This window comes from Pholcus phalangioides, unplaced genomic scaffold (assembly GCF_987345545.1).
Source record: "Pholcus phalangioides strain wild (caught in Gottingen) unplaced genomic scaffold, Ppha-v1.0 ptg000017l_1, whole genome shotgun sequence".
In the NCBI taxonomy this organism is placed as follows: Eukaryota; Metazoa; Arthropoda; class Arachnida; order Araneae; family Pholcidae; genus Pholcus; species Pholcus phalangioides.
The window spans coordinates 9,430,553-9,453,200 of NW_028301610.1; the positions used below are offsets into that span (position 1 = coordinate 9,430,553).

The window sequence follows — 22,648 nt, forward strand, 5'->3', positions numbered from 1 at the left end:
AAATACATATGATACTTGTTCATCAGAATTCTGCAACATGTTCATGATATTTCTTTACAAGCATCTGCACGTACTTTATAACACTTCTTTACCCCAGCATTTGTAACCATATATATATTTATTTATTTATTTATTTATGACAATAATTTATCCACATTTGGCAATTGTACGTATTTGTGGCACTTCTCAATCATCATTTACAACGTTTTGATGATTGTGCGGTGCTGAGTCCGGTGTGAGTTGACACAACCGCAATCATCTTGAGAGTTATCCTTTGAAACAATCACTGCCTCTAATTCGGAGACGTTGCTGTGTCGTTCTGCGACGTTCTCAGTTGCAACAAATAGTCGGACCGATACCGAAATTTGAACACATACTCAAATGGCCCAATGGATCCACACTAAAAACATTTATAAAATTGACCGATAGAACGGAGGATTTATGTCTATCTGGTGTTTGAGTTGACATTCGCATCTATATTCTGGGACTTTATTTATTTTTTTAAATATTACTAGTATTCCTAAGACGTTCCTAGGTCGTTTTCAGTTGTAAAATTTGAACACATACCCCCAATGGTCTCAAAGTGGGCCATGCACGATAAAAAAGGGAAATGTGTAAAAAGTCTTGAGACATTCTATAACTACAGTTAGATATCTTAACATGTTTTAAAATTTGGTGATACTCCGTCTGTGACACAGCAGTGTTTCGATTCCACCTCAAATTCAGGATGTGTTTTGCGTCAACATTCAACTAATTACTGACTCAATTTAGGCTGGTCACGTATTCCCTCAAGAAAAATATGGTGAAATGGGATTTCAAATATGTACTGAAAAAAATACAAAATTTCGCCAATTACCGCCAATAAATGTTGCCAAGATTAACTAAAGTTGGCAATTATCAGTGAAATTTTTGAAGAATCGCAAGTGGAGGGAAATTAAGTGCAACTAAACAAATGACACTGGGAATGTAAAAAATGAGCACATATACTCTACTATTCTATTTCTGTTTTCTGCGCTTGTAGCTGTAAAAGCACCCTGAACTGGTTGATTTTGTAATTTTTTATTAAAAAACCATTGATCTCGATGAATTGAATAATATGAGCATAAATTTTGGTAGCAATCTGACCATTAGTTATAGCTGCAGAAATCTTTTAACAACGAAGTCAAGATTTTTTTGATCAGGCCATTTCTCCGGCACCAGATTCTACCAAAACTGAAATTCATTGAAAAATTGAAACCAGAATCAGATGAAAACTGTTAAGAGTTCGATTTTCCCAAAGAAACTCTTGAGAAAGAGATTACCATCAAAGAAGAACTCTTTCTCCACCCCAAGCTGACGGAACTCAAAATAAATGGACTGCTGATGGTATGAAATTCAGGTCACCAGCATAAATTTAACGTATGACGTATTCTGTATATATCTACATAAATATTAAGGTTTATGAATATTTCAAATACGATGTCGATGAATGTCTTTTCAGATGAAAATGCGGTTGTCCTGCATCAAAACACATCCTTGGCGCCCTTTTTGTTGTTATCTCTTAGAACAACTGGTGCTAATACATCGAGCTAGACTTGGGAAATTGATTGCCATTGCTAATCTTTTAAATGGAATTGATTCTCGGATCACTTTCTTACACTTAAAAATCAATGATGGTAATGAAATAGAAAGTTTAAAAGGTGGGGCGTGTGTATGTATATAATTTATATGTCTGTAAATCTTTGTGATGGATTATCAGGACAAGGAAAATGATATACCATGTATTTCATTTATGCATGAGTTGGAATATATTGTTTATTCTTGCTATAAATGCATTCGGTCATGATATTTATGCTAATATTTGTCATGAATGAGTATGAAAGTCATAGAAAGATGATTTAAAAGAATAGTTACATTCACATCACCAACAGGTGACTAATTAGTTGGGTGAGTAATTTTTTACTGTAGTGTGTCCACTTAATAACTCCGGGAAGCTGCTATAGGACACTGTAGTGCCACTTATTGACCAAACCTGTAAGTATCTTAGCAATTTTTGACATTACGAAAAAACTTACTTTTTATGCATTTCTCTGAAAATCTCGTCATCATTCTGCAGGTAATTTGAAAATAAGTTTTTTTTTTAAAAATGTTTCTGTGACTTTTTGACCACCCGGTATATGAAGTGTGGTTTGTTCTTAAAATTTATACTTTTGTCGGGAATATAGTCATTCCATATCATGTGTAGTCACCCATGATAGGGCTGTAGACTGGTTACTGGGAATCCAAGTAGTTTTCTATTTTTCAGCCTCTCCATGTATTAAAAAACCAATGACAGGGGCCCACTAGAATTCCTGTCAGACAGAAAGGCCTGGTAGGTATAGTCTTGCCTACCCTACAACTACCATACAAAGATGTGGAGCGCTATGCACAAGGTCGTAACGAGGGGGAGCAAGCGGTTCTGTTCCCCCGAGCACCAATTTCACCCTTTAACCTCTCCTTCAACGTTACTAGGGGGCGCGAAAATACGTGCTTGCCCCTGCTGTCCAAACATCTAGTTGCGGCTTTGGCTATGCACCAAAGAACGTTAGATCGGTGTTTCCCAATATTTTGATGTCGCGGACCCCTTGTAGGGAAGGTCAATGCACCGTGGATCCTATGTAGCGCCAGAAGGCCAATTTCGACGCCACTCTCCCATAAAATTCAAAATGTATTGTTTATTGGGGTTTTTTTATAATTTGCATATCATGAAAAATTGAATAAATTACAATTTCACAGCGCAGAATGCGTCATCCATGTAATGGCAGTATATTCAAAAGATCCGCGGACCCCTTACTAAGTAGTCACGGACCCCCACGGGACCGCGGGTTGAAAATCACTGCGTTAGATAATTACTTTTAAAAAGTGTCATCGTAGTTATCGGCAGATTCACTGTTTTCCAAATATATTATATACATTAATTTCGATATTCAATTCAGTCTTTGCTAATTTGAAAGATAGATGGCAACACTTACCCACGCATTATAATGATAGAACATACTGTATTTATACGCATTGCCCACATAGAACGAATGGGCGCGATTGCCCAGGTCGATATGATACTCGCCTCAAGTACCGAAGGATGTTTAGAGGTGTCGCGAGTTCGATACCCGGTTCGTCCTTGTCAGAAAACTTTCCTGACACAGGGGTACAACAGAAACGGCGACGTGACCGCAGAAAAAATTGCTACAGCAGGGAGTCTCCATCGAGGGGTTAGCGCACCAACCCTTCGATCAGGATAAAAAAAAACAAGCGTGCCGTTCGGAATCGGCAATAAACTGTAGGTCCCGGTCTAATTAGCCCTCGTGTGCAGAAAATGACCGTGGTGCGACAAAAATGATCAAATGATCACATAGAAGAAAACGTTGAGTGATCAAGGAGAATTATAATTCTGAATTTGACATTCAGAAGGAGGTCTAGTACCTTTGTTGCCTGATCTAAATAACGAGTCTTTCTTCGCCAACGTCACCGAGTGTCCAACAGCCAATGTCACCAAATAACGAGTTTCCAACAGCCAATGTCACCAAATAACGAGTTTCCAACAGCCAATGTCACCAAATAACGAGTTTCCAACAGCCAATGTCACCAAATAACGAGTTTCCAACAGCCAATGTCACCAAATAACGAGTTTTTAAACGCCAACACGACTCCAAAACCATCTCAGTTAAGCTAAAATTTTACCTAATTCATTGAAAAATAACTTTTTCCTATTACGCAAATTTGCTACAGTAAATGTAAACAGCCATTAGAAACGCTGCATAGTTTATATTCACAATGACCGTAAACGAAATACGCACCGACACATGGCAAAAAAAAAAAAACCAGATGGCGTCACCATCAAACCCAATTAAAAAAAATCATTGACTAATTACCACGCGTTCCTCAAGTTTCTATTCACGGTTAATGATCGGAATGTAAATTTTCTTATATATACCGTGAAAATTTCCTCTTTTTTTTTCCCCAACCAATTCTTTGTCCATTGTTTTATTGTTGGAGTTAAGACTTAAGTGTATAAATATTTCTTGACATTTCCGTTACTGCTCGACTGCGTTTATTGAACAACAAATTAAAGATGGCAGCAAAACCCGAAGAAAAACGAATAATATTTTACCCTCTTTGTCAAAACACTCTTTTTTTTCTTTCCTTCCCAGTAATTGATTTCTATTTTTCAACATTTTTGCCTAGTGTTATGTATTCTTCATTTTTGTTTAGTTCATCCCCGAACAACAAACATTTAATTCTCCGTTGGTGTGTATATGTGTGTGTGTGTGTGTGTGTGTGTGTGTTTTTTTAGAGAGGGAACAAATGTTTTAGCGCTGTTGAAAAAAACTGTACTTTTCTGTTGTGTGTGTGTGTGCTTAATTACCAAAATTTCACCCTTGCTTGTCTGGTCTTAAATAAAAGCAGCGTTAGACAAATGTTGCTGAGAGTATATATCGCAAATGGTTTATCTAACAAAACTTACTTTCCCAACTCAAACACTAAATAAATAAATAAAAAAAGCCAACTGACTAAATTAAACTAATTTTTTTAGGTCTCCCCCTACTGAGATGTTGAACTTTAAAGCCTTGATGTTTGTGTAATGTTAATTTTTATGTCGGTTTATTGAAATAATGCGAGAAGTTATTCATCACAGACTTTTCTGTTATAGAATACCGTGTTATTTTTTCTATTTAAATCAAAAATTTATGTTCGGAAATTTTTGTTTTTGTTACCATAAACAGAAATACAGCGATACCTCGGCTTACGAATTTTATATGGATGACTGCGCTAACATGAAACAGTCGCGTCGTGAGCTTAATTTTAGCGCCAATCATCATCAGAATTACTGTTATCGAGCTTGATTTGCCCATGTCCACTTTGAAATTTTTTCCTACATGCTAGTCAGACTTTTTTTATCGGAATTATTTCATGTAGCTAATAAAAAATGTTTTAAGAAAAGAGCCCATGTTTTCATAACACGTGCTCTTTTAGTGCAAGACTCTTGGTGTCAAAATAAGTAGTAGTCTGGACATTTTAGGACCTCATCTCTTCTATCTGCATGTACAGTAAAAAATGTCCAAGTTGGACATCCATGGTTCCATTAAAATCTGTCGAAGTTGGAGTGGTGTTCAAGACATTAAGTTACTGTATTGTAGACACTGTGTTATAGGATCAATGGAACAGATAATGGTCGGTACCATTCAAAATCGTCCTATGTAGAGAGTTGTCCAAGATACAGAGGTGTCCAAACCAAAATGTTTTACTGTATCAGACACAAAAATAAGCAGACCAAATCACAAATGGATAGGGACACCTACGAATTCGACTAGGTTGTGTTAACACCAGCTTCAGCAGACTAAATAAAGTGATTGTCGATTTCGTACGAAAATCTTCAGTTTCTCCTTTTCCTATAAATTCTCATTCATCCAATTGTGAAGTTGCTTATTTTTGCGTTCGATCACTTTTGCCTTTTTTGTAGCGCGCTCTCTTTAGTGTTTTAAAAAAAAACTTATCTTTAAATTTTTGGGAGTACCTGGAACGAATTAAACCATTTTCTGCAGGAACCTATGAGAAATCAAGTTTCGGCTAACACAGATTTCGGCTTACGAACGTGATTCCGAAACAAATTATCTTCGTTAGCCGGGGTATCACTGTAATTTATTAGGATCTTATATTCAGTTTTTGAAACTCATTTATTATTGTTATTTTACATTTTAATGATTTTCAAACGTGTTAAGATGCGATGTTTTATCATGTATTGTTAGTCGGGTGTCGAATGTTTCAAGACGCGAGCTAATTTTATGGGATCATTAAATAATTTTCTGAACCGTTTACGTAACTCTGGTTGCCATGCAGCAATTTTGAATCGTTTACGTCGGAATGGTGGATTTATTAGATGATTCTCTCTTTTTTCGGTAACTTATAGTAAAATCTGGTGAAGTGATGACCCGACCAAAGCGTCTGTAATAGCTTAATGTCATTCACACGTGACAAGTGCCAATAGCCCTAGAGTTGCTTGTCCGGAAGTATTTTCTCTAGAGAAAAAGAGTTATGACCCAATTCCATCTATAGTAAATAGTCCTATGGTGATATAATCAGAATTGGCGTATAGTGAAGAAGTAATTCTTTAGAAAACGGTAAGATTTAGAACCGGTTTTTTTAGAAACCGGTTCTTTCGAAAACCGGTATCTCTATTCTTAGACTTCACAGAGACTGTATGAAGTGATTTTGAACCCACTAAACCGCTTGAAAACCTCTCCGTCAAGATGTTCTAACGACTAGACAACCGCTTCAGCATGATTAAAATTTTATTGTTGACGTATTTAATTATTTTGAGTTTTATCATATGCGAATGAGATTCCGTTTATACTACGAACTTCAACTGATTAATCAAAAATGTTCTTGGAAAAAATGAGATTTTCCCTTACACTTGACCTTCTGTTTGATGTCATGATAATAGATCTAAAACTTATCAGATAGGAAAATATTACCTTTATATGATGTCATAACTTGCCGGTTTATTGACTGCCAGTGCTCAAAAATCCGTATATATCCTTCGACTAATTTACCTACTTTTTTTAGCAGTTCCGATCGAGTGGCTAGTTGGGTGATGAAACGTTAGCTTTTCTTGTACATTATATAACAACTTATGCATTATATTCATTTTTTGCAGTCTAACCAGAACGTAGTTTCAAAGCTCACCATATCGCCATTCAACATCCATACTCCAGTCAAGAATAAAACATAAATGTAAGAATAAAAGATAGACAATGTACTGGAATTTTTAACATCGACATATGTTTCATGGGTACTATTTTCAAGGCAAAACTAAACAGCACGTGTGAGGTCAAAATTGTTTACTCTAATTTGGCGTTTATTTTCGTTTTTGCCGTCAGAGTTGTTGACGACAGTTATTACTGTTTTTCGTTAGGTACACAAGTTATCTTGTTCCACCTGAAGACGGCACCAATTAATGCCGAAACATACGTCGTTCTTGGAACTCCAGTATTTACCAGTAGCACGTTGTCTCATCTTTCATTTCTAGTCTCTGGCAAAGTTTTTGATTCAAGAACACAATTAAATGCTCAACCTAACAACCAGAAAGACGTTATCATACAAGTCAAGTCAAAAAGTCTCAGGTTACATACCATCAAACCGAAAAAAAACAATAGACTGTTCCGAACATCATTATTTCTCATAAAAACAAAATAATGACATTTTCTGTCCATTAATGACTTGATATCAAATTTCGAACACGAAACTAAATATCTATCAACCGCTGTTCGAGAACAAATTCCTTTTAAAAGGCAAAAATAAGAATCGATTTGATCATTAGTATTGATTTGAGTTTAAAACAATATTTAAAAAAACGTTCAAAAAATAAAAATAATAATTTCATTTCCAAATAACTAACGAAATTTAATGCCAAGCGGAGACTTTAAATTCGAACAATAAGTCTACATAAAGGGAAAACTGGAAATAATCCTTAAAAAAAATGTATTTTTTGTTATGTTGGAGCGAAAAAATTCCCAGTAGAGGCTTCACACTTCTACCGCAACATGTATGTGTCCCATATGGGACATGGGGAGAAATAAAAAAATTGGGAAAAGTAAGAAAATTTCATCTTTCGACAGTAGCAGCGGCAACAACAAAACTTTTTTAGACGAGACAGAAACGAAACGGGGAAACACAAAGAAAAAGGACGAAAAATAATAATAACAAGTATTCTGTCTGGAATTTTATGTGTCCCAAAAGAAACAATGTCTTTGTTTTGTGTCTTTTTTTTTTTTTTGGATGTGTCAAAACACTAAAGTCTTCTCATCGATCTCGTGATGTACAAAGAAAATTTAACTGGCAAAAAGGAAACAAAAAAAAAAAATAAGACAATAGGCAACGAATATCTTAAGGTTTTTCCATCCAAAAAGATACAAACAAACAAAATAAAAACAAAACATAAAAGCTACGGAGACAGATGCTAAACATCTTATGGCACATCTGCAAGTAAAATTGGCTTGAAAGGAATTTCGTTTTCTTTTTTGTTGTTGTTGTTGTGTTCTTCTGTGATCTTGATTTGAAGAAACACTTGCATCAACTGTTTTCTCAATCGCCTTTCGTTTTAGTTTGTTTCCGTTGAATTTTAATAATTTTTTTATTGTATTTTATTCAGTCGGGAATCGAACGTGGAATTAATTAGTATATAAATTAAAATATCAAGTTGTGTGTGTGTGTGATATATATCTAAATTGACTTCACTCAGATAAGAAGACACTGTGATATATATTGATTTCCATCTTTTTTAGATTGTAGTTGAGATGGATCGATGCATTTTTTAAGATTTGTATCATAAAAAGCTCGAACTTGTAAAAACTTGGTTTATATCTTTAGTTATTGTATTATCTTTGTTGCAGATGAGATTCTATCGCCAAATAGTGATGTCTTGTGATTTTTGAGGAGGTATTTAATCCGTTGGTATTACTCCTTTGGTGATAAAATTTTCTTATCACATCCTATCGAGGTTGCGATGTATTTGGACGTACATTTCGTTTTGGGTGCCTTAATTCATTATTATCACCGTTTTGGAGACAAAAAGATTTCTCATCTCATTTACCGTGACAGTTGTGTTCATCTTTGAATGCAGTTCCCGTGAACTTTAGTATTTAGTGTTATCACACACACATTCTTTTGGCGATGAAAAATTTTAATACTGATATTTTGAATGCAACCTGCTTAATTTGGATGCCTAATTTTGCATTGTCTACCACTGAGTGGCATTGTCACTCAGTTCGTGACTTCTGACCGAGACCAACAGTTTAGAACTAATTACGAACAGTTAGACAAAGAAATCAGGTGCACCACTGGGATTCAATATGTATCAAAACAGTACTGAAACACTGCTACTAAGTGGCTGCATTGGCGACGAAAGAAACTCTTACCACGTGCTCAAAGCGTGTTAATCATCGTTTAAGTTCTTTTAAGCAAAAAAATTATAAGTCGTCTCGTTATAAACTTTATATCTGTTGTGGCCTTTGCTTTTCTATTGATATTTGTATAGCGGGGACTCTATTAGGTTAATATTTTATCTAAATCTTTAATTGTCTCATATTTCGAGTATAACATTGATATGCATTCCATTCCAGAGGGCTTATATAGCCATTTTAGAATTGAACATTCATTTTTTTTTTTTTTTTTTTTTGGATTCCATAGAATGCAAAACATCATAAATTATTCTTTTAATAAGCAAATCTCAATTTTTTTTAATTTTAAATATTTTATTTTTTTGTGAATAAATAATTCGTTTCATTTAATTTTTTCAGCCAAGGCGAGATTCGTATACACATATAATTTTTATCTATAATTTCTAGCTAAATATTATGCAATAAATCACACTTTTTGCGCGACACTTTCACCTGGAAGCCATCTTAAAAACCCCCTGAAAGTTCACCTTTGAGTGCTGCCCTCTGATGAAAGCACCCAAAGTTGATATTCACCATATTCCAACTCAAAACTTACACAATCCTCTAAGTTATAGGGCTTAACTCCCTGACATCAACATAAAAAATTCTACAGTGACAAAAAAAGCAACCCACACATTTGTTGCACCAAGGTCTGAAAGGGATATATCAACTGTGACAATATTCCGTTTTATTACTGATTATTCCAAGAATATCAATTACATTCCAGCGATTTCTGAATAGCTTCAGGAACGAAACACGTTATACAATCGGGGTTCCAGCTCCCAAGTATATATATGATGACTTTTATAAAAATCCTTCGCTGCATTTTCGTTTAAAATTTGGCTGATCTTGAGAGCCTCATTTGAAGCACAAGAAGATGAAGCGAGATTTTCGTGAAATCCATGATCAAAACCGTTTACTTAACAGTAAAACGATGCGTTAAGTAAACAGTGAAATTAGGCGAAGCTAATACAGAGCCCGAGGGGTGGCGGTGGAGGCTTCGAGATAAACACTGATAAGAGCTTTGAAACGTTATTTCAAAAAAAAAATACTCTCATGGCGCTACTTACGTCAAACATAAAGTCACGTTCCTGAGGGCGCCGGAACGTGAAATTTAATTAGCTCATTATGCAAAAAAAAAGCGAAACAATTAACAAGTAATCGTTCCTGGAATCAATTAGCTATGTATTTCTGCTCTTAGCCGGAGGAGAGAGGCGAATAGCTTCCTTTATATATCCCGACATCCGCGTCTCAATACTGCAGTATTAGCACAGTATTTAGTTACAGAAATTGTTAAAAATGATCGTGGTAACATTTAATCGACTTATTTGTTTGACTCAGTAGCGATCGTGAAGGTATGTTTATTCTTTTCTGTTTGTTTGTCTTACCTTTGACTTTTGTTTGATTGGCAAAATCAAACAAACATTGTTATTAAATTCCAAAACAATATCTTTTCCTTATACAAAATATTATTTTATAGAGTGAAATTCACTTGGAAATCCATTAAAATTGTACTGTGTTTGATCATAGATGAGATTACTGAACCGGTTTATTAGTATCATTGCTTGAGATGGGCCTAAATGGCCAAGTTTCAACCAAGATCCCCCCCCCCCCAATAATGGTGATCGAAGAAAACAGGAATTTCCAGTTTCCCAAACATTTCAGATTTTCCCGTTATCCGTCCTAGTTTCGAAGCAATTTAGATGTCCCGTAAAGTACCGCGGAACAACAGTTGCTAAACCATTGTTTCTAATTATTACTTTCAAAGAAATTTCATCTCCAAAAGTTTTCACGGAACACTATTTGGAAATCAATGCAATCGATTGGTTTGCCCGAATGAGAAACGGAGATTTTTTAGAGATGTCTTCTTTTGTGTGTGTTTCAGTATCTTGAGTGCATTTCAGTTGCTCTATTTTTTGGGGCAAATCTGATATGATTTCAGCCGACCAAATCAGAAATTGTCCCAAAAATATTATAAGATATCAATGCAGAAATTTTGTTTTATTTCTTGTTCTTCTATTGAGTAGTAATTGATCTGTTCTATTCCTTATAAAACGGACTAGTCCTCTCAACCTATGCTCGCGAGCTTCTTCATTTCTTCAACAGCTGAGTTTAAGGGCGTTATCTTCATATTGTTGTTGAAAATCACGTGTTGTTGTGGTCATAGATTCTTTTTTGAAAAGGGAAAGGATTAGGTGTCAAGTAATCATATGCACGTGTCCGCCTGAATTTCCACAATTTTGCTTAGTACTGCTTACTGGTCCCTATAAAGACAAAATGTGGCCAAATGAAATTCATTTTTGCTGCCAAAGTTGGTGCAAACGAAGAAAGTTTCGAAGACAACGATAAAGTAAGTGATGGAATATTTTTCAATGACCATGACGCTGACTCGGAATTTATAATGTAACAGAGCAGCTAAAGATGGCGAAGAACGTTATTTAAACTAAGAAAACTCTGAATATGTAGGTGCTTTTTCTGAATAAAAAATAACAAATTCACCATCCCGTGTTTTAATAATATCATTAAAATCAACATTAGGGTTTGATAGATACCACGTGTATCCTCTAGTCCAAATTTCAATGCGTCCGTGCCGGATCAAAGTATCTCTGTGTGAAATGATTCATTAGTAGAGAATACGTCTGAGCTGTTCGTGACCAAGGCTTTATTATCTCTCACTCAACGATATATGCAAATTTAACTAAAATTTCATGACCTTGCATTAATCTCAACTTCATTGGAGATGTCTTGGCACGTTAGAAGCCTCACCTAGGTGATTAAACACTCAACATACCAAAAGAATGCAGACTCTTGATAAGTAATGGTCTGAAGAGCATCAATGCTTATCTCAGGAATAACGGGAGTCATAAGATTAATATGCTATAGGCGCTAGTATGTAGTTGGTATAATTTGTATATATAGTATTTGATTTCTCCATAAGACGAATGGCCAATATCACAAGTCAATAACAAAAATGTTTAGAAAGCTTAGAAGTAGGAGATTCGATTCTGTTTATTAATTAACTCTACTTGTTCATGCGTAACTCGGCTTCACTTATCTTTTTCAGCAATTGTTAATACAGAGAAGACATCATCATTCCTGAATTTTCGAATACCTTTAGAATTATTAGACAAGTATCCTAGAGAAAGCAGGTACTAAGAGTTTGAGTGTTGACGACTTCATGTCACTGAAATTATCGAAATGGACTACTCAAAGTGCCAGTCGACATATTATTCGCGATATACTCCCAACAGAAACGTAAGTGCCCTTTGTCTGAAGTTCGCGCCGCAAGCGTTGTCGTTGCAATCAGAAATCACTAAAATATATATAGACAACCATGGTGTTCCCTTCTCCAATATTCCTATCTACTCTGAGTGCAAGAGCGTTAATTTGCTTCGTTGCGTCAAACATATTACACGTGGTCAGTTATGTATTGTTAGGATTGTCAATACAAGTTGTTTGAAAACAAATAATTTTGTTGTCCTGATTGATATTGCATGACTGCGAATAAGAGTCTGGACAGGAACTATCGTGCATTTCAGTATTTATTGTACGTTTCTCCAACACCAGCAGTTGGCATCATCAGAAGACGTCAGTGAAGTTGAGTGAAATGAATAGAATCGAAGTTGTTGACGATCTGGACTCACTGAATCTCTACCAACGCTGTGAAAAACGCTGCTGTGGTGGTCGAGTGATCATAGTGTCAGAATCGCATCGCAAGGTTCGAATCCCACCGGCACTCAAGTAGGGTTTTCTATGGTTCCCAACTTCGAGGCACGAATGCGAGCTGATCTCCTCGTTAATAAGTCTCGCCACAGACAGCAGCAGGCCTACAATGGTACAAAAATATTCGGTAATTACACTCCACTCTCATCGTTAGAAAATATTGATGTCAGATGACAGCACTATAAAGCACTACACCGAACTAAACTTTATGTTAGGTTCGCAACACATACACGCACAGCCACTTGCTCATATATCTGTGCATTGAGACAGAGCGGTGGGACATGATCTGGTTGGGAGGAGGAATCACTGAATCGTGTAAAATGCGGCAATTTTCGGATCTACTCAGCTTGAGTGGGCTTAACTCACTTGTATTCGTCGTTTATCATGCGTCCACGACAGTCCCGTTGGCTAGCAATAGCCAAGTTATTTAATTTGTATAATTATTATCTGCATATGACAGAGAGTCAATAGAAATCTTCAAACACACAGAAGAGAGGTGACAAATTAAGTCGAACGTGAGCCAGAAACGCGAAAACCCGCTTGTTCTGTGGCCAACATCAGAATGAAGTAAAGAACCAATAAAACTACTCGGCTATCACCAGCCAATCGGAGGGTCCTAGACTCACTGTGAACAACCACTCCTATATCTTAAGTCCAGCAATAACAGTTTTAGTTCTTCGGGGAACATACTTTCTGGATATTATTATCGAGGTGAACTTGGAACGAAAAGTTTTCTGGTCTCCTTCGGGAACCAATCCGAGGTCCTCCTGCAATTCGCGCAAGTGCGCTAACTAATATACTACGAAAACACAATTTTTACTTTCCTTAAAACACGCACAAAAGCATAACATACCGAAGTAGAGCCTTAGCGGCCTCCTTCGGAGACCAGCAAGTTTTTCTTTCCGAGTTCACTTTGACAATATTGTTGAGTAAGCCATTTTCTTTTACGTATTGTGGGCCGAGGAAAATCATTCCGCCCTTCTGTCGATACCTGGGGTCATTCGCTAAAGTTAAGGGAATCTGCAGTTCATTCAGCTCACTCCACTACTGTGCTGACTGTATGTGAAATAAGGGCGCGGTAGCCCAGGTACCAGAGGTGTCGCGAGTTCGATACCCGGTTCGTCCTTGTCAGAAAACTTTCCTGACACAGGGGTACAACAAAAAGGGCGACATGACCGCAGAAAAAATTGCTACCACAGGGAGTGTCCCATCGAGGGGTTAGCGCACCAACCTCTCGATGAGTATAAAAACCAAGCCTGCCATTCGGAATCGGCAATAAATTGTAGGTCCCGGTCTAATTAGCCCTCGTGTGCAGAAAATGACCGTGGTGCGACAAAAAAAATGATCAAAATGTATGTGAAGTAAAACAAAATTCGTGTCTCCTTAGTGTATCGGTTGATACACTTGCGTGGATCGCAAGAGAACGAGGTTTTGAACCTCGAAGGAGATCAGCAAACTTTCTGTTCTGAGTGTTCTCTGAAAGTCTCTTTCCTTGATGCATTTGGGCCGGAAAAAAAATCATCTCCATGTTTTAATTCTTTTTAATGGTTTAGCCGGTTTCATATCTCTCTATGATGTCAATCATTCGTGTTGGAGAAGCATCAAGGCGATACTTAAACGCACGACGTCTACTTAACCAAAGAGACTCTTTATTCATCGTGCGATGGCCGCGAAAACCTATAATACGCTGCGTGAATTGCATAACTGGCTTGAGTAACAAAAAAATAACTGTTATATGCCATTTTATTTTAAGGTCATACGGAGCCTCTTTGCTCCGGCACGTTAGTCTGAACTCAACTCAAATTCCCGTTTCCATCCACACTATCAGCTAAAATTTCATCCAAGAAATGTCAAAATGTATAAAAGTCGTGTCTTCGTAGTGTATCGGTAGCCACACTTGCGTGGATCTTAAGAGCACCGGGGTTTGATTCCCGATTGAGTCTTGCTAATTTTTCGTTCCCACTTCAAATCAGCATTAGTAATCGGAAAGTCTTTTTTGTGCAATGTAGGCCGAAAAAAATTTATCTCCCTTCAAGTTTTAATTCTCTTCTAATCATCCAAGCCAGTTTCCCATCTGTCGATCATGCCGAATAGCTTGTGTTGGAGAAACATCAAGTAGATATTAACTCACGAAGGCTCTTTAACCCTTTGGCTGCGAGAATAGTCGGGAAAATGCCTCTCTCACTGCGGGAGCGTGAGAAAAAAAAAATGTACCTCTTTTTCAGCTTTCTTTTGTGAAATATAGATGCATGATAATCAAACTTAGACGTTTCAAGTTAAAAACAATCGAAAAAAAGGCTAATAGAAACGCAAAATCTGGGTTCGAACCCAAACTCCCCAGTAGAGCCAGTTCCTCTATCATATTCAATCCCATATACACCCTCCTACAAGCAAACCTCTCAAAGAATAGAGAAATAATAATAAAAGAATTAGAATATGTGTATGCGTACGACATTTAAAGAATTTCATCAAAAAAAACCCCTCATTTCTATTCATCATAGGATGGTTTTGAGCAGGCTACTACGCTCCTCATCTGTGGATGATGGGAGCGATCTGAGGGTTAACCAAAGAGACTCTTTATTCATTGAACGACGGCTGCGAAAACCTGTAATGAGCTACTTGAATTGCATAAATGTGTCTAGTAACCGAAAAATAACGGTTATGCCATTCTATTTTGTTCGGTCATACGGAGCTTCTTTGCGCCGGCACGTTAGTCTGAACTTAACTCTAATTCCCGTTTCCATCCGCACTACGAGCTAAAATCTCGTCCTAGGGAATCACAAGATGCATCACCTGAACGATATTTTACCAACATTTACTTGAGATTAAGGTTAAAGCTCGGAAAGCACCTCATTTCTAACAGGAGAAGGAGTGACTTTCTTACGGATGTAGAATTCTCAGTTAAAATCTCTGCTTTTAGACTGTAAGAATGTTAATTACTTTACACATATTATGATAGTTGTTTTTGAAATTACTTTGTCACGGTTTATTGCTTTGGAAAAGGCAAGGGCACAACATCGCGGAACCGCGTCATTAGGAAAGCGCCCAACTAACTCGCGTGAGGCATAAACATTTACGAGGTTAAAATTCTCTGCCTGATTCTTCTTTCGTTCGTGAGATTACCCGAGGTACATTCTAAGATTTTACGAACGGAGTGAAGCCACGTGCCATACAGCCTACCTAGTACAGTAACGTAGTGTGCGAACCGGTGGGGGTTTGGCCATTGCGTGAAAACCAACGCAATTTTTGATTTCAACAGTAAGCAACAAACTTTAATTAACTATGACGCCAACTCGCACCACAATCAAAGCCGGTGGTTTTTGAACCATTTCGGAGTATTTCAAAGCCGTTATATACAACGTGGATTTGCTTTTATTCGGTACAATCCTCTTTTACTTCACGCAATCATAGGTGATTTTTCCCAAGCTTTAGTAGCGCGCTTTTAGAGAAAAGTCATTTTATTCTTGAAGAATCGTTCTCTAACTGCCAGTAACCATTCATCGATAAATTACTCTATGTCTTATCGGTAAATACTTCAAGTTTTGCTGCTGGATATTTAAAAAAAATGTCATTACACATCAACTTGAAAGATTGCATTCCATGTCTTTCGAACGGGAACAGGGCTTCCTTACGTATATTCCGTTAAGAGAAAACATGTTTTACATAATTTAGCGGGTTTTTTTCAATTCGAATCGAGTTGAATTTTAAAAATCCTCTATTAACTTTTATTTTGTGGTGAAAAATAAATAAACAATCATAATTTTTTAATCTTGGTCATAATATCACGAAAATTCAATTTTTTTAATATTGGCTTCTCCTCACCTTAGAGGAGAATTTCACCTTTAATTTTTCATTCAAACAAATATTTATTTCATAAAAGAACATATTAAAATTTCATCAAAAATAAATAACGGGTACCCACATTACCATTAATTTTTGACTTTTTTAGGGTGCATAATTTAAATTACCTAAATTATCCAATTGATAATATTCGTATAAAGTCCGTAATGTGCCAAGTACCCAATCCGAAAAGATTTCTTGATAGATATAAAATGATTTTACCCTGACAAAATAACACAAAAAAATACATAGTACAGTAAATTAGTTAGTGAACCGGTGTTGACTGGGCCAACGCCTGAAAACCAACGCAGTTTTTGATTTCAACAGTAAGCAACAAACTTTAATTAATTAACTACGACGCCAACTCTCACCACAATCAAAGCCGGTGGTTGCTGAACCACATTTCAGAATATTTCGAAGACTTATATATAACATGGATTTGCTTTCATTCGGTACAATTCTATTCTACTTCTAGCAATCGTGTATGATTTTTCCCACGCTTTAGTACATGTTATACACATTGTTAACTAGAAGCGTCAGATTTCACAGCCGTATATATATATATATAACGAATAACTGCTGCTAAATAATAAAGAAAAACCAAGCATTCCTCTTAGCCATCAAATAAATCCTCGAGTAAATAAATAGCCTTAGAGAAAAATAATTTTATTCTCAAGGAATCTTCTCTAACGGGTAGTAGCCAGTAATCATTTATCGATAAATCTCTCTATGTCTTATCGATAAATACCTCCTTTTTGTCAAGTTTTGCCGCGGGATATTAAAAAGAAAGTTATTATAGATAGATCAACTTGAAATACTGCGATCTGTGTTTTGTGAGAGTGAGGATGACTTCCTTATATAAAATGCAATAAGGGAAAACACGTTTCAACATGAGTAAATTTTCTTTAGTGAAATTGAGTTGAAAACTCCTCAGTGAATTTTCATTTTGCGATTAAAAAAAAAACGTTCAATTGATATATAATAAGATCATACAATCGTACAATTTAAATTTTTAAAACATTGGCTTCTCTTCAAGATGCGTTCTGTTGCAGTGAAGACTGTTTAACAAGAGAATTGCCTTTTTGTTTTAATTTTTCATTTGAAGGGCCATTAATTTCATTAAAAAAATCAATAGTGGTCATCCGCATTACTTATAACATTTCAGACAACTATGGACATTGATTTTTGACTTTTTGTAGGGTGTATAGTTCAAGGCTATAATATCTATCACACTGCATAGAGAGGAAAACCGCCAATCGTGAAAGAAGGTCGAATTTGGGATTGAATATTTCAGTTAATTTTCAGGAAGTGACAACCCACTGCTGGTGGAGAAATTTACATTCGTTCGGTGTTTGGCGCGTAGCTGACCGTTAGGAAAATGACAAATTGCAAAATTTCAAAACGTTACAACTCACTTAATATTCGTCCTATCCAAATACGGCAAACACTTTCCATATTAGTTTTTCACAAGGAATCACATGTGTAATTACTGGGTGGTCGATAGTACCCCACCATGTAGAAAGATATCACTCTGTGACAAAATATTCTACAAACACAAAAAGAGTACCTATATCGAATGGTAGGCTTCAACATCCGTTTAATTGTATAACTAATTAACATGGTTTACAAAAAAATTAATTTTTAACATGATTTTTGTTCTCCAAATCATGAAAATCGAAAGGAAAACAGAACCTTCGAACTCTTAAATAAATTTTATTGTTAGGTGAAAAAATTGTTTGTTTCTAAAATAATCATTTTGAATGCGTTGGCGTAGGCTTTTCCGGCAGGCATCTAATCGAGAGTAAGGACTTGCCTGGCTAATAGGCCGTGGTGCTGAGTTCCATCGATATTACCTTTTCATCAACTTTTCCGGGTTCATTTACCATAGATTGTTGTAATTGGTCAATTACAACAATGTAAGTGAAGTCAAAAAAGTTAATATGAAGAGCACTTCGTTAGCACCAGACACACCACTGAAGATGCCCGCCGCAGCTGCAGACGAAACATTAGAAAGACATGGGAGACGACGGCCTGACGTCTTGGTAAGTCCTTATTCTCAATCATTTTGAATGTTGGAAAAAGACACATGGCAAAGATCTCCCTCAGATCCTTAATATCAGTTTCTCCGCATAATAACTTTTATTGCGGTGAAAAAACGTTTTACAATTGGTTTCCCCCCCCCCCCCCATTTTTCTCGTTATCGTATGATATATATAATTTCATGAAAATAAAAAACGTCATCCTTAAAACTTCAGCCACATGTGAACATTAAATTTTCACTTTCCATTTCAAGAGGATAATTCAAATAACCTTAAGTACCAATTTAGTAACCTATAAGTTTTCGCTAAAAAAAAAATTGCCGGTTCAAAATGTTTCAAGTTCCCACCCAATCTGGTAATTCCTAATAAATATAAAATGATTTCACTCTAGGACAAAATACCTTATAAACACATTAAAAAAACGGATATTTATCGAAAGATAGGCGCGCCTCATCGTATATATATAATTCTATACCTAATTAACGTACTTCACAAAAAAAAAAGTCAATTTTTAGAAGTTGTAGTAGTCAATTAAAAGAAGTTAATTTTTCCACAAAATATTTTATGCAAGGAATTTAATTTTTTACCTCACTATCCACTTTATTTTTTTAATTCTTTTTTTTCTTTTTAAACCGTGTGAGATAGTGTTTAAATATTTTAATACTAAATGAGGCAATTCCAGATTTGTAAGAACTAGAATCCGTAAATCATCGGATCCTTTCGTTGCCGCTTCCCTCGCGGTCTTTAATGAAACACGGAACAAATCCTTTAAATCCCGGGATTTTTTCCCCCCCATCTGCATCATGAAAAAAATATATATTATGTAGCCAGGAGCGCGAACTTACTTTGTATATATTCATGTACATACAGATAAATATTTCCGCGAATAAGTAATTCTTTGAGATTGCCTTCCATCTTTGTTTTGCATTTCTTGTCTTCTAACGTAAGATTAATGAATGCAGTCATGCTTTTCGGTTTTTTCCCCCCTTTTTATTCTAAAATAGTCTTTATTCATACACTTGCGATCGCTGTACCAACAAAGTACTGTGTGTAAACAAATTTTTTTTCCTGCATGTGTATTTGGTTGAAAAAAATGTCGAACTTTTTGAAACCGTTAATCAACTCGGAGACATTATATGTTTCCCGTAAGAACGGGGTTTATGTAAGGAATTTATTTCATATTCGGTAGGAAACGGAGTAGTTATCGGAAAAAAAGTTATATTTCGTAAGGTCTAGTTTCAAATGCCATTTAGAAAGAATGGGACATTCTTCGTAAAGATCTTCTTGAAGCTGTTCAAAGTGCGTATCCCAGTCTAAATAGCTTTCTAAAGAATTCGTTGTGTAACAGAATGAAAAGCTAGTAGTGTTATCAGTGTGACATTTTTGTATTGATTAAGTTACAATATTTTGTGATAAAAAGAAAATAAACAAAATTAGTTCGTTTTTGTTTGTGTTTGGAATGTTCATGTTTAATCCGTTATGCCAGTGGTTCTCAAACTTTTGTCATCCGCGGCTCCCTTGTCCAATTCCTGGTTTATCTGCGGTTACCCAGAATGATTTAGTACGCATTTTCACTTATAAAAGAACCACTTCAAAGCATAAATATGTACGCTACACAAATTAGTATCTCCAGTTCACCGCGACGCCCTTAAGAGCCGCGACTCACATTTTGAGAAACACTGCGTTATGCTATACGTTTTTGAACTGGCCAAGACACCCATTAGAAGACCACGACCTTCTGTATTTAGACGTTTTCATTGAACTTTCGAAAAATGAAAATGTCTCAACATTTGAATGCTAAAACAGAGATGAACGAACCTTTAACATTTCAACACAAGAAAAGTTCAACATTCTTCAACTTCAACATTTACTTTAATGACCATGACCTTTGATTAATCACGATCTAATCCGTATTCTTATTTCTCCCACGATTTGAACACGCGGAAGGAGACATTTAAACTTGATAATTATCGTTCGAAAAACTTCAATTCTTTAAAAGTTCTACGAGAAAAATAATTCCATGACCAGGTACCCAAAATTGATCATATTCTCAGTACTTTGATGCAGCAGATAAAAGACAATCCATTAACAAAATAAAGCAAAATAATGGAGAAAGATATTTGGATGTCCCAAAAAGTTTTCACAAGACTCTTCTTTCATTTACAGAGTACTTCATTGCTGAGTAAATTTCACTCTGCAAACGAGATGAAGTCAATGGAATCCATATTTTAGAAGCTGGATACAATAGAAACAACTTCTAAGGTAAAACTACCGTAAATTGTTTGAGGACAATACACTTTGATATAGTGTAGTATAGACACGTATAAGTTGAGTCAAAATTTTTTAAATAAATGAGAGCCATTTTAAAGCCTTTACAGTTCAGTCTATCAACAGCTTTACCTGATATTCATAAAATCGAAAAGTACAGTGAAAATTTATTGCCTAAAAATTTTATAGATGCTATTTCAAGTCTCTAAACTTTCAATGCAATACCTACCTTACAGTACACAACGAGAACGTCGGTATTAAAATATAATTCATAAACTTATGAATCCCCATACTATGCAACTTCAAAGTCTCAAAAATTAACTTCAATGATAGAAAATAAATACCATATATATTGGAAAATGTTTGAAAATTTTCTTATAGTTCTTGACCTAAAATGATAATTCTATAGTGTTACAATATTGGAAAAATGATCCTTTTAGAAAATATCTTAAATTCTAAATAATTTGGATAGCGATAACCAGTCACCTACCTGCGATATAGCAATATTTTTACTTGAAAGCTGAAAATATTACGTGGCTATCATTCAAAAACGACTGTTTATTTTAGCACGAGGATCAAACCTTTCGGTATGTTAGGTATTTATGAATTACTCATATTGCGATACCACAGGATTTAAACTCTTATAATAGAAATCAACGATATAACTTACCGGCCTGGTAGTGTTTGGTCTTGCTGAATGTTTCTTGTCTTGTCACGAGGCATAAGAAAGTTATAATCCGGAGAACGTGTGTCACCACAGTAAAACCGAATCAATATCATAAAACCCCACGCGCCACTTAATCCGCATTATTAATATATTATTGTTATTATTATCAGCTAGAGGATTAAGGATCGGTTCTGACTAATGCCAGAGATAGCCTCGGAAAAAAAATTGTATTTGGTACAACAAGCTTTTTCACGGATTCTGTTGTTCACTTGCTTCGAGATTCAAGATCTTCTTAACTAAAGCCAGTGGTTTTGGATGATTTGTTTTATTTTCGGGATCATTACCATGAGGTTTAGTTCTGTTCGTGGTATTTCACGGTCAAATATGTTCAATACCGAAGTCGGAGGTTGGTTCACAGGAGGATTAATAGGCAAACGGTCGTGTACTACTTTAAAGTTCGCTCTCATAAAAGCACACGGCAGGCAGTTTTGAGTGGATGAACGTGGCGTTGCCTCCAACAGAGGTCAGATTGTCTTTCCCGAAGACATTACACGGTTTTTGGTGCGTGCCTCGCGGTAAGTGTGGTGTGAGGGCGCTCGTATGCCTTGTCCGGAGCCAGAATTCCAAGCATTTTTATTTTTTTTATTATTTTCTCCATTTTCTCCCGTTTTCAGCGCCATCTTTCGGATCGAATGGGAAAATTCGCGTTTCCCGAAACGGAAAGAACTCCGCTCTTTTTGCGATATTGTTTTGTTTTTTTTATCTCCCACTTATTCCACGTACATGATTTCGAAGAGGACTTGGACGTCGAAATTTTCTCAACAATGATGATGATGAACCTCATAAAATTGAGAGAAAAATATAGAAATTCCTGTAATGCGTGTAGAAAAATTATTATATACAAAAACTTTACGTAATGAGACTGCACGTGCGTGCGTTCGTGTATTACCAATGTATACAGGGAGGACGAAAATTCATGGCACATTTTACAGCCGATCCGGGTTACGAATATGGCACGTAGAAATTTTCTCAACAATGATGATAACGAACCATTGTAGAACATATCACTGATCAATCTCGTGAAATTAAGAGAAATGGCTGAAAAATTTTGTATTCAACGTATCGAAAAATTCGAAAAAAATATATACCTAGTATCATTA

At 35.9% G+C, this 22,648-nt stretch overlaps 1 protein-coding gene across 2 annotated transcripts in view; it reads right to left on the minus strand.

Annotated features, from left to right (window-relative positions):
* The window catches only part of LOC149072222 (suppressor of lurcher protein 1-like), a 221,615-nt gene extending 199,547 nt beyond the window's left edge, over positions 1–22,068 (minus strand). For both annotated transcript variants that reach the window (XM_089246564.1, XM_089246563.1), the window contains exon 1: positions 21,492–22,068. The gene's annotated coding sequence lies outside the window, so the exon portion shown is untranslated. The remainder of the gene's footprint in view (positions 1–21,491) is intronic.
* Positions 22,069–22,648: the final 580 nt, after the last annotated feature.